Raw genomic sequence first — 13,492 nt, 5'->3', positions numbered from 1 at the left:
TGGCTGTCAGCTGGACCACTTGTTTCCAGCAGGGGACCCGGGACTTCTTCACACGATGGTAACATTTTTTTCCAGAAGGACAAGAGTAATGGCTGTACGATCTCTTGGATTCAGCCTGGAAATGGTACCACATTACTTCTGCCACACCTATTGCTCAAAGCAAACTGCAAAGCCAGTCCAGATTCAAGGGGAAGGCAAAGAGACATCTACTCTTGATGGAAATATCTGTAATGAATTTGTGGCCATACTGAATTCACCAGAGGAAGTAAGAAAGTAAATCACAGGTGGGAACACACCACAGGGCTTAATCTAGAAAAGGTCTGTTCTGCCAACAAATGTATCTATACTTAAGCATGAGATTTTGGCTGACTGCCAGACCCCTCTGTCATCAAAATAACAGCATAGAAATCTGGATTCAAGATGACAAAATGAGTTTGTTATTTGACTTTTTTTCTGGCCCTGTCTCAAAGGAAGGAGGTAACTGGGGGGTAAAGATTGAAGCGCTCATTAATGACTGTCACAGCAGCATAAATAACATAGTAACAGGATTAAGAGGTAAGTGGAATGCAGAGCACAATTAGACAAATGCAAACATTTCAATGATAAATGATCATTAATGATCTCCAAGTTCCATTTGATCCTAACATTTACAAAATTCTCTGATTCTTCTGTACTGGGAGAAGTGTTACAGGGAACAATTATTCATTAGTTACTTAAGAACTACCAGCTAGTTTATGCTGGCTTGCAATTCCCTTTTGCAGATGGAATTTGGAAATTAGAAAGAGTAAATCATCGAAATCACACAGTCTAGTTTAGCAAAAAAAAAGTTTAGGATATACTTATACCCCAGGCCCAGGATCAAATATTTCTCCACACAAATAACTATCAAATCTCCTAATAGGTATCTGTAAAGCCTTTCATAGACTCCTGACATAAAATATGGTAATACACAGAGTACCATAAAGAAAAAGAAATTAAGAATAAGGTGCATATCCAAAGGATGGCCCTACTCCTTGAAGGAGGTTAAAAACATATTTTGTAACTATCAACAGAAAACAGCTTTAAGAGGCAGATGAGAATAAAAATCTCCTAGATATAGCAGATACAGCACCCTCTTTAGAATCAGAAATATTTGAATTTGAATTTTAGCCCTATCATCTATTAGTCATATACTCATGGATAAGTGAGTTAACTATGCTCAGCCTCAACTTGCTCCTCCAAAGAAAGGAATATAATCCTACCTAAGTTGTAGGTTCGTTGCATGGATTAGAAGTAGGTAAAAACCAACAGCACCTGGCACAGAGAATATACTCAGAAAATGTACTTACGATGATCATCATCTATTATATTTTTTATCCAAGGTATATTAGAATTTTCCAGTACTTTCCATATAAAATACACAAAGGAAAACTCATGTGCTTTCCTTAGCAGATGAGATCTTGGAATGTTATTCAACATTAGGCTCTTAGTTCACAAAGATATCTAACAAACTTGTCATTTTGTTAATAAGTTCCCATTGCTGAATTAAAAAAGCAAACACATCCACTGAAAAAGTTTAATACGAGAGCAAAGGGAAAAAAAAAAAAAAACGAAAAATCGTACACAGACAGGAAAGGAAAGTTGGGGGAAACTTTCCTATCAGTACAAACTTCCTTAAACATGCCATGAATTGGTCCCTCAGGGCTTTCTGCCATCACTAACATATACAACAAAGGCCTTTAAGGCCTTTCTTTAAGAAAAGGTTAACCATTTAGAATTGTGGGTCAATTTTAATAATTATTAGTATTCGCATTAAAAGTAAACCTTTTAAAAGAAACATTTTTAAACATGGCGCCTAAAAAGAATAATATTCAAGGTTATGGAGAATGTTGGTAACCAAGACTCATCCTGCAAGGACACGAGATCAAGGGAGTTTTACTGTCATTTCCTTCTGTATTCAGATTATTTCCCCCTTATTAGGAATTAGGTGACCTCATATGGAGGCTGGAGAAACTGCTGGGAGCCTTCATATGACGTTATTCTATTCAATTATAGAGGAGGTAACACAACTGACTTAGTAACTATTCTAGAAATCAGTATCATGTAGGTTTAAGGGTAGATTAAGAGGCAAAGACGTAAGAGTATCATCAAGACTGACTCAGGACTAGGGTTGTGCCTCTGAGAGAACATTTGGTTCTCACTCTAGATCACAGCTTCCCCAGAGTGGCTTCTATGCCATTTGGCTTTTATGTCTCAAAGGAGAAATAGTTACTTAGCCGAATAGGGAAGCATGCATTAAATGACGAATAAATGTTTTTAAAAGAATCAAAGAATGAGTCTTGAGTCATTCTTTCCTAGATCAGAGAACCCAAGATGCAGCCAGATCCTTCCATCACCTTAGGATAAGATGAAAATCCACTCTTTTTGTCTTGTTCCATTTCATTGTTTCTCATATACATTATGAATACCGCTATAATATTTATAATTTACTTTTTCTCTCAGTACTTAGTGGAGAAGAATTAAGTAATATGACCATTATGAGCAAATCATACAATGTGAATGTTTATAAACTGAGAAATAGCATGTAAAAGTGAACTTAGACTTTTTTAAAAAGATTTCTTTTATTCATTTGAAAGAGAGAGACAGCAACAGAGAGAGCACAAGGAGGAGAGGCAGAGGGATAGCGAGAAGCAGACTCCCTGCTGAGCTTGGAGCTGAGACATGGGGCTTGATCCCAGGACGTGGAGATCATGATCTGAGACAAAGTCATACGCTCAACCATCTGAGGCACTCAGATGCCCCAATCTCAGATATCTTCACTAGTGTCTTGACTCAGAATGGCAAAGAAGGAAAATAATTTTAATCTTGTTACTGAACTTGGATTGATGAGTTGTAGCATCTTAAAGATCTATGTAAAGAACTCCAATGCCTTGTTTGGGCTCAAAAGGAGAGATGGCATTGATCAAACAGTAAGTGTGACATGACTGCTGGATGGACAATTACAGCATAGCATGTACCTGCTTTTTTCTGTTCCAAAAGCAAGGAAATGGTTCTGCTGGATGCTATGCTAGTCAACCCGTGTGGTTTGCTGGAGCTGCTATCACACTTTCATGTAACGTGAGACAAACAAACTGGAGGTGGTGATGAAGATGTATGATAGATAACATTTTTTGAGTATAAAACGTAAAGGGCTTGAAATCATGACACATAGAAAACCATCCCAAATCAGTTTAGGTCTAGTTATGTTTATTTATGTATTTATTTATTTATGGTTAAAGATTTTATTTATTTGAGAGAGAGAGAAAGGATGGGAGTAGGGAGGGTGAGAGGGAGAAGCAGACTCCCAACTAAGCAAGGAGCCCAACTTAGAGTTAGATCCCAGGATTCCAGTCTTGACCTGAGCCAAAGGCAGACACTTAACCGACTGAGCCAACCAGGCACCCAGGTTTAGTTATGTTTAATCATAAGCAAACAATCATGGTTTGGGCATCTCAAGTAACTCAGTTTAAATATTTGAGGTACTGTCATTGGGAATTAGACTTATTGTGTATCCCTCCTTCCATATTAAAATTAATTAGAAGCCAAGGATGTCGGATGCTTGGTTCAACTCCAAAAATAAATTTGATAATTAGCCTATATAAAATGGAATAATCCAGTTTAGGTGGAGTGATTTTAGAATCACTGAGGGTACTCAAGTTCAGTCAAGATGACCACTTGGCAGGGATGTTTTAGATAAAATTTAAATTTAAACAGATGTCAGAATAACAGATGTTTTATGATGCTAGACCCATCACAGGGTAAAATGAATTTAAATTTGAATGTCTTGGATAAATCATGCACTCACCAGTGTAGCAAAGATCCTTCAACCTATAATTTCTTAAGCCCAGCCAGATTTCCTGGGTTTAAGATTTACATCTGCTTGGCCTCTGAAGACAGTGGACTGTGTGGTCCTTGGTTTGAATGAGCTTTAGCATTCTCCAGAGCCCTGAGGGTCTAGGACCCCAAGCATAGGCTTTGACATCATCTAATTACTACCCCTTTAGTCTTCTCCTTTACCCTCAGGATTGCTAACGATGAAATGACAATGATGATGGCAATGATGATGGTAAGGATAACAGTTAAATGTCTTCTATTATTAGGTTCATCTTATAGGTGAGGACACTGAGGCTCAGAGAGGTAACAAGACTTGCTCAAAGTTACAAAGCCTAAGACATAGGTTTGTGAAATCCCAAAGTTCATGCTTCTAAGTACTGCACAATATCAACGTCCATAAAACACAGTAACAATTTCCAAATGTCTTCTCTCTCACTACAAAGCAAAAAAAATCAAAATAAAATTTAAAAAATCAGTTATTTTCAAGCTTATGTATCTGTTTACATCCTTCCTGTTACTAAGAAAATAAGTTCCCTGAGGTCAGGATTCAATGTCTAGTTATAAATTATTAAAGTGCCTGACATTTGAACAGCCAATACATGGCAAATATCCTACATAATTCCCATAAATAACCCCTAAATTTCAATGTAAAGGTAGGCACATTTCTATTAAATGAGGCACTTTAAAGTATCTGTGAATAGAATAGCTATAACAGTATCCACATAAAAAAAAAAAATTAAAAAAGCAGATGTACTACTCTGTGCAATATTCAATATTGCCATGTAAATCATATGCATTTTAATGTTGTTATACAAATCCACATAAATCATTTGATAACCTAATTTTAATACCATTGAAAAAAATAACAAAAAGAGGTATAATGACTAAGAAAATACCACAGCCTATATTTCCAGAAAAGTGAAAATTTTCATAACAGAGTTGATATGTTCCCACTAATAAATCACTTTATTGCAAATATCCTATAACTTTGAAAGCAACACCACTAAGATTCATGAAAAACCTACTTTAAGACAGGAAATGATAAGTCAACATGGGGAATGAAATACAGAGAGCTACTGCAATGCATCTTTAGGTCTCTTTAGTATTTCCTCAAAAGAGCTACACAGGGTAAAGTAAAAATAGAGTAATACAAACAACTCTGCTTTGGCTACTATCTCTGATTAAATGCACTAGTACTGATGGAGTATATATTGAATTAATCAGTGTTTTCTTTCTGCCTCTTTCCAAGAATTCAGATACTGCTTCTAGAGTTGGGAAAAAAAAGATCTTACAACTTTATATGTTTGTCTTATTACTTCTTTTCTAGACCCTTTCTGCTATAAAATCTAAAATAGAGTCAATATCCAATGGTGATTCTGCAATTGTTCTTCATAACATCAAATTCAAAATATTCCTTTGGAAGTTTTTTTTTTTTTTTTTTAAAGCAATGAATTTCATATATGCTCCCCACAAAGAAAAGAAATAACATGAGGTTTAGGGTTAGAAAGATTTCTTTTATAAAAAAATATATTATATAGGAAGACTCAAATTAATCAATTCATAATTTCTTTCCAATGTGACCAAGTCTGTAACTTAATAAACATAGGGCATCAAAGCCAATTTCTGAGAAACCTTACTGATATAGCTTGCAGTTTAATCATAAAGCCTTTTCATGTGGTTTACTTGGTATCAGCAAGATGATAGAGCATTTATGTAACCATGTAATTCCATTATAATTTTCTATCACTTGTTAACCATCTTCATAATTAGTATTCAATTATGTCATAGCTCAGTAAAAAGCGTTCTGTCAGAACAGTATCTATCAGAATACTATGATGAAAAGCTTTAAAATGACATTAGCTCCCTTTGAATTAAATTCTTATATTTCTATCTCTTGTTATACCTATATGAAACTGGAGTTTTCATAATAACATACAATTTATGTGGATAGGGCATAACAAAAATTGTTCACTTCTAACCAGAATAGCTTCAATACTGATAAACATAATTCTTCTTAATTTCACCATGCACACACCATGTAATGGACAAATTATTACTGCCTTAGGTTTTAAATAGTCCTCACTGATTGAAGGATGCTATGGGAATAAAAATGTGGGCTGTAGAAATATAAAAACTGGCCTCCCTTTCAAGGTTTATTAACAAGGCAGAGCTATGCACATGTGTGTCAGTGGAATGATGTAGCAAAATTACCCGTTAGTCTTATAGCCTATTTATTAAAAGGCCTATATTCATACATTTATTCTTCAATAAAATATGAAAGTTAGAACTGATTGCCCTACACACAAAACTCTGAAAGTAATGCCAGTATGTTACTTTTCTAAGCAAATGAAAAATAACAATTACTGGGATGAGTTAATAGATTAGCCAGTTAAGCCACTAGAAAGTTTTAAGTCGTCTTCCTCCAACCTCAAAATTGGCACATATTTATTAGCAATCTTATTCATTGTAATTTTCTCTTAAAATAACTGAATAGATTTGATATAGAGCTTATTACATGGTAGTTTTATATAGAGGCAGGGACGTTGTTAGGTATCTGCAATCATCTCACTCCCAACCACAAAACAACACAGCAATAGTATCAGCAGAAAGCAAGGTCCTAATTTCACCAGCTAGAAAACTCAGCAAAACTACCAAGCCTAAAGTGCTTCAAGCAGCAAGAGGAAACAGAACACTGGTTTAAATGAACAAAAGGGAACTGATGGTCATTGAGGAAAAGATGAAAAGCAGATATAACCTATGATGGTCACTTAAACACCAATGCCATAACCAGATGCCACTTTCACTCCAAGAATGCATTTAATGACAGAAGAGAGAGAAATGATGGAAGAGGGGATAAAGGTAGGACAGTTTTCCTTCAGGTGACCACAGCTTTTGCTATCCCCTTGAAAAAAAAAAAAAAAAGGAAAAAAAAAAAAACCTCTGGCTGGTATTCGCCACAGATATATCTTAATGAACCCCTCCCAAATCACTCAAACACAGGAGTCTCAGATTTCAAAACTGAAGCAGTGAGGCGTGTATGTGTATATTTGTGTGTACATCACATTTTGAAAAGGAAAAGAGGTGTGTGAAGCACAGAGGACCGGTGTTGCTCAAGGTCATTCTCCTCTTGAAAAGAGAAAAGGAAAAAGTGACAACAGAAATGGTGTGGGGGACAGAAGTCAAGTGGTAAGTTCTTTCCACCTGCCTAGAGCCTTACATCAGTTCCCATGGGTGTCCTGATGGCCCTGTTGTTCTGCCCCTCTTGTTGGTAAGCACAAGAGAGCCTAAAAGGAAAGAACATTTTGCTGGGAAATTTCCTATTAACACCTGACAGTCTTAACCCATTAGTGAGACAAGCCAGCTCCATCTAAGTACAAGGTCAGTGGACTCAGATCTTCCTCTGTCACTCCAACAAGGAAGAGGGGAAGGGAGGCAGAAATCTCCATTTTTAAGTAACTTCTGTATATGAAACTCTGTGCAAGGAGGCCTATATGGTTTTGACACTCCCAACTGCACAAATGAATGGCATTTTAAAACATGAACCACACCATGATCTACGTTTAGGCTTCTAAGCACTCAGCAAACAGTTAATGCATTTGTTTTGCCTTCCCCCAGGAGGAGGACACAAAGACAAGACTTAACCTGCAGAATAGAGAAAAGGCCAGAGAGAAGTGAAATGAAGAGGGAGATGGAGAAAACCCATCATTTTTCTAGGTACTTATATCTGCACCAGTATTCCTTCTTTCTTGGGTTGCCCTCTAAACAGGTAGACCTTATTTGCTGACAAATATTATGAGTATGATATAGTTTCTGTTGTAATAATATTCTGGAGAAATTTGGGGGACAAAGAAATGTCTTTGTGAGATTGTTATTACATCCCAATCAGTTTTCTACCAGGATTTGCTGAGTGATGGAGGAAATACAAATACATTAACTTAAAAAGAAGATAAAAGAAAGGAAGGAACCTCACCTAATTCCTCCCAAATTTCCACTTATTTTTAGTTTTCATTCAGGCAGTACCTTTTTCTTTCTGCGTCTATAGAGAGTAGAGTGTGGATCTGCTTTACTGTTAAAGTCGAATTACCCTCTGTCCCCTTTATTGGTTCTCCCTAGAGCTGGAACTTACAGAGCAAATCTATCTGAAGAGTGGCCCTCACTGCCTTCAGGTTTATTGAGCACAGGGGTGGGGGAAGGAGTTGTCTTTTCAGTGGTATTCCAACTGGAGATAAAACAAGAGTATGAATGACCTAATTAAATCCAGGAGAGCAAGAAGGGAGGAAAGAGAGAGGAAAACATGGAAATCTAGGAAAAACACACTTAGTTTCAGGTTTTGAATCCTGAGAAATCATGCAATATTTGAGTACCAAGGCGTTTTTGCAGCCAGCTTTCTTTCTATGTTCTTGAATATTCATTTACAAGGGGGTGGAGGATTGCAGGCGCAGGAAGTCAGGCAGGACCTCACTGCCCTCCACGCGTCTCTCTCCACCTCCTTCCTCTCAGATCCAGGCCGCCACCTCAGCCATGATGCGCCTCCTGTCTGCCAGGGGGCCTGCTGAGCTCTCCCGCCCCTCCCCAAAAAGTGTCAAGGAGGCCCTGGCAGCTGCAATGCCGGAGCCCAGCCCCCAAGCCCGCTGCATGTATGGCCTTGTAGCACCACCAGCCTGCGAGGGCTGCAGCAGCAGCTGAGCCCAGACTCCAGAGGAGTCAAGGCCATCAACGCGCAGGGACAGCAAGAGCAGCTAGCTAGTGGCCAGCTTGTAGTCTGCAAATGCCATCATATGGATATCTATAGAATCGCAGCAAGCAGAGAAAAAGAGGCAGCGCCCCCGACACTTTCTAAGCCGCTTTAGCAAAGAGAAACCTCCGGCGCATCTCCAGTCGCTGCCTCTAAGAGCAAGACGCTTTGCACTCGGCGGCCGGGCCACATCCTCCGCTGGGTGCACCCAGCAGGCAGCTACCGAAGGCAGAACACAAACGAGCACTCCTTAGCTGAATTATTCAGACCGCCTTCACTATGGAATAAAACATTGATGAGACTACTTTGCAAGTGCTTTATCTTCTTAATCCGAATGTTCTGGAGAAAGGAGTGAAATTTCTGCAGGGGGACGCAGAGGTGACAGAAAAGGGAAATAAGAGAATTAAGGTGCAAGGGTAAGGGGCTTTGGAAGTTCCTTAAATTTGTTCTGACTCTGCCAGCCATGGGAATCTCCGTTTTAACGTATCAGACCCAATATGTTAATTAGGCAGTCACAAATCCACCCTATTCCTTGTAAATCAATGCACTGGCAAGAATTTTCAAAATACATATTATACAGAAACAAGCAAACCAAAACCAACGAAACAAACCACGCGCACACAAGCTCCACAACGGACACAATATAGCCGGAGATGGTATTGGGATGGTGGTTGTGGTTTTAGCCTTGCTTCTACAGATATAAAAATGACTTCTTTCATGGATCTATTTTGCCATATCTAAGCAAACGCTCACAGTTAAATACCATATCTCAGCACACACGCCCGTGACAATGAATTCCTTTTCATGCAAAGCAAGTTCCAAGAAAACTCCATTTCAGATTAAAGTCTCCAGATGCGTAATTTACAACTACTAAAGGATCTGGCAAGCTCCTCCACAATAAGGAAAGGAAAACAACCTGGCACCAGAGGCAGAAAAGGGTCAAAATGATCCTTGCCTGAAATGGGTGGAAACCAAACACCCTCTTGCACTCCACAGTCTCGGGAGTGTTGGATACCAAATGGTCCGTGGCAACCATAGCCTGAAGGAAACATGGAATTTTAATCTCTGGCATCTTCAGACAGGTTCAACATGCCTAGCTTTCCAATATCATCACTTAGGGTGGAGCATATCCATATTCCCTTAGCTTTCACTGCTAGATTAAGTGCTCAGGTATAGATTTATATCCCACCTACTAGAAATTTTATTACAACATCACGGAGCACCCTTGGATATCCAGCCCTTCCTAATGATTTTCGAAACATTAATAAGTAAAGTAGCCTGCAATGCAGATAAGACACTAGAAACAAGATCAGAAGGAAACTGGGTGAGGCGGGTAGTCATTTGCTTGTTACCTGGTGCCTCTAGAGGAAAAGACGGTCGTAGGAGGACTTTCTGCCCGCAGGTACAATCCCGGCAAGGTGGCTCCAGGTGGCTTTCACAGTCGTACGCGGGTCTCGCTCGTCACTTTGCTGCCCTTTGCCATAGCTCAGCACCCGCATCCTAGGGAGTCCGAAAGGCGGCTCCTGCCACTGCCGCCGCTGCCCGCAGGTCGCGCTGGGTGGGGGATCCGCGGCGATCGCCCCATGAAATCCGCGTTTCTGCGCCCGGGGAGCGGGCAGAGGCAGGGCGGCCGCGCACGCACACACAGACACACTCAAACACACATACACTCACACACTCGCACACAGGCGCGCGCGCACTCGCATTCACTCTTGCACACGCACATCCAGCACAGCACGGGGAGGGAGAATCAAGGAGGGGACCGGTCCTTCTCACAATCGGCTTTGATGCCCACCGGACCCCAGGCAGAAAAGAGAGTGGTTTGGCATCGCCTTTTGATCACGTTTCCTTCAAGTTCTCCTCCAACCCAAATCCACGTAATTCAAGAGCTGGTGACATTTTGGTGGGGAGGAGAGAGCCGGGAAAGGGCTGAGGAAGAGTCGGGATTTTGTTAAGCAGTTTGAAAAGCAATCCTTGTTACCTTGTTTGTACAGAAACCAGCTCGAAGGGCTGAACTTTTGGCTTCAGATGATGTGGACTGAAACATAAATATCCTTCTGGCTAAAACAGGTCCAGATGCACGGAGACAAGACGGCTACAAGACCCTCTGGTGACCTTGTGATGTACCTGGAAGCAAGTTAACACTGGAGCTTTCCAAGCCTCTGGGTAAAGCGATCCACAGACACGGGTCCACAGCCAGACAGCGGTTCCGAATCCAGCCAGGAAAATGGGTCTGCGCGTCCTTCCTGCTCTTCGAGAACCTGGGCACCGAGGGGGCACCGACGAGTTAACATTTGCTTCTGGGCAGTTGGATAAAATACAGTCAAATGCATCAGAGAGGCGCGCGCGCGCACACACACACACACACACATACACACACACACAGAGCTAGCTGGAGAGCGGCTTACAAAAAAAAAAAAAAAAAAAAGCCAAAATGACTTCAAAAGGTAGAAAAGATCCCGAATCTTTTCGGAAAACAGAAGGGTCAGCGGGAAGGTTATGAAAATTTCTTCAGGTCTTTCATTCTCTCTTGTGAATGTGTGGTTGTATTTCCAGAAGGTTTCCTTGGTCGGCCCCACCCCCGTCCAGTTGCGCTTTTTTCTCTTGATATAAACCGACCGTGCAAAATGGATTATATGGGTGGGTTGTGCTCACAGCCCAGAGCTCCACAGTCAAAAATCCTAAGGGAGCAACCAGCTGCAAAGCCATTCACATCCTCTAGGGAAAAGGAAAAACACGCGCAAACACACGCACACACACGCGCGCGCGCGCACACATACACACGCACACACACATACACACACACACACACAGAGTCCTCAGTTCGGGCCGCTTTGCACACTGGCCGACTCCCCGCGCGCCGCTGCATACAGCGCCCCGCCCGCTGCCCGCCGCGCCGGGGCTAGTCTGCAGCTCAGGCGTGCAGCTTCAAGCCCAGGTCCCAGGCTGCGACCAGGGCTGGCCCGGGTCCCTGGCTCCCCGCGGCAGCCTGTTCCGGCAACGGCAGCCGCCCCGCGGGGAAGGACTGCGTCCGGCGCTGCAGCATGGAGGCGGCCGCGGCGGCGGTGGCGGCGGGCGCGCCGCCGTGCGCCCAGCCCTCGCCGCAATGACGGGAGCTACCGCGCCTCCCAGACTCAGAGTCAGGCGAGACCCCCTCCGGGGCCACCGTGCCTCTCTCTACCTTCGCGCCTCCGAGCCGGGCATGCTCGGGATTGATTAACCCCGGGCTAGAGGAGAGGGTCCACGAGGTGCCTGGAAATTCCCAGGCTGGGGAAGCGCGGGGGCGTTGCAGGGAGGGGGAGGGGAGAAGGCGGAAAATCTGGAAATAAAGACGAACTTCTAGAGGCGTCCCCAGCGTCTTGTAAAAGGGAAATTTGCGGACCACCCACAGCCTCCACGATTAGGGGATAATGGAGTGTCACCGGGTCAAGCTGCGACTGCTAACAGCGTTGGGAAAAGTCATTAGCTATATAACCTCCAGGAAAATGTGAGACGGAAGGCTGCTGACTTGAGGTCTCTGTCACCTGCGATGGCCTCATCCGGGGTCCCCTTAGTAGTAGTAGGTAGTGCTTCTCTTACTAATCAGATAGGAAAAGAAGCTGAAAAGAACATATATTTGGGAAACAATTCGGCTCAGCCTTAGGCATTCCAAGTCTCATTTTAGTATGTCAAGGGCAGACAGCAAGCCCAGTAGTTGACATCAGCCAGGCCTGACCACTAAGGTCAGTGGGAAAGAGATCGTAGCAAAGAGAAGGGTGGTGGGGAGAACGCTAGGCCGGGCCCTGACGGAGAGGGGTCGAGGGGCCGGCATTTCTCCCGACTCTGTCACAACTTCTGGAGCGCCCCTCCTAGACCCTGCCCTCACTCCCTCCAGTCTGGAAAAAGCTTCCTTCCGGGAACCCCCAGTGAAATTGCGCTGAGCCTTTCTACTGGAGCCTTTCACTTCTTTTTTAAGGGTTCTCCAGCACTCGGTCTTCAGCCCCAAGGGGCCCCCTCCTCCTTTAGCTCCGATCTCGGCTGGCCCAGACACCCATCAGAACCCAAAGGAAAGGTAGAGTTGCGGGTTGCAGAGGAGGAAGCTGGCTAGTAAGGACTTCTTCCTGGGCTACCCGGCAAAGCCACGTGTCAGTGGTCCCCTCGAATGAGTGCTATAGAATTTTGCTACCCATATTGCTCTCCTAGGCTTTAGCGTTGCCCTGAGAATGCACAAACGCACTCGCACTGGAGCACACCCACTGAGCTCACCCAAGCGCGTACACGTGCACCCACGCATAGGCAGGACCACACAGCCGCCTCTTTGGGGAAAGAAGCCGAGGGTGGAGTGAGTGAGGTGGCAACTGCTCTCGGCTCCTTCCTCTGCTCGGCTCTCCCTTTACCTCCCCTGGGCTCCAAGTCCGATCCGGGGGTTTAAGAATCCGCGCAACCCTTGCCGCTGCTTTGTTCCGGAGGAGCGCAGCTTCGGGGCTGCAGTTCCTGCTGTGCCTCTTTCTCCTAGGTCCTTTGGCGGCTGGGGGTCCCGGGCTCTGGGTGAGTGGGGGGTGGAGGGGAGTACGGCGGAGTCCGCGCGGGGCCGCACGGTCCGAGTTCCAGAGCTGGAGCGTCAAACACACAGCACAGGGCTGTGCGACGAAACCTCACAAAATAAGCCAAAGGGACACCGCTACAGTCCAGGCGAGTCTCCACTAAAACCGCCACCGCTTCCCCTCCGGCTTTTTGTCCTCCGAAGTATAAGAATTGAGTTTCCGAAAAGTCTACGGCAAGAACCTGCGGCGAACCGAGTCCAGGGACTCCCCGAGGACAGGGAGAGGGTGTGCTCCCATCTCCGTTTCACTTTAAACTTGGCCACTTCGCGGACTTCAGTGGAGGGCGGCGGAGTTGCACCAGTACCACCGTGAAGCAGCTGCG

The 13,492-nt window shown here is 43.4% G+C and overlaps 1 protein-coding gene across 3 annotated transcripts in view; it reads right to left on the bottom strand.

Moving 5' to 3' along the window:
• The window catches only part of LRFN5 (leucine rich repeat and fibronectin type III domain containing 5), a 245,048-nt gene extending 235,018 nt beyond the window's left edge, over positions 1–10,030 (bottom strand). For all 3 annotated transcript variants that reach the window (XM_059373124.1, XM_059373125.1, XM_059373126.1), the window contains exon 1: positions 9,940–10,030. The gene's annotated coding sequence lies outside the window, so the exon portion shown is untranslated. The remainder of the gene's footprint in view (positions 1–9,939) is intronic.
• Between the last annotated feature and the right edge of the window lie 3,462 nt (positions 10,031–13,492).

This window comes from Mustela nigripes, chromosome 13, assembly GCF_022355385.1.
Source record: "Mustela nigripes isolate SB6536 chromosome 13, MUSNIG.SB6536, whole genome shotgun sequence".
NCBI lineage: Eukaryota > Metazoa > Chordata > Mammalia > Carnivora > Mustelidae > Mustela > Mustela nigripes.
Note: the sequence above shows the minus strand (reverse complement) of the source record. Positions and strands in the feature narration are given on the sequence as shown.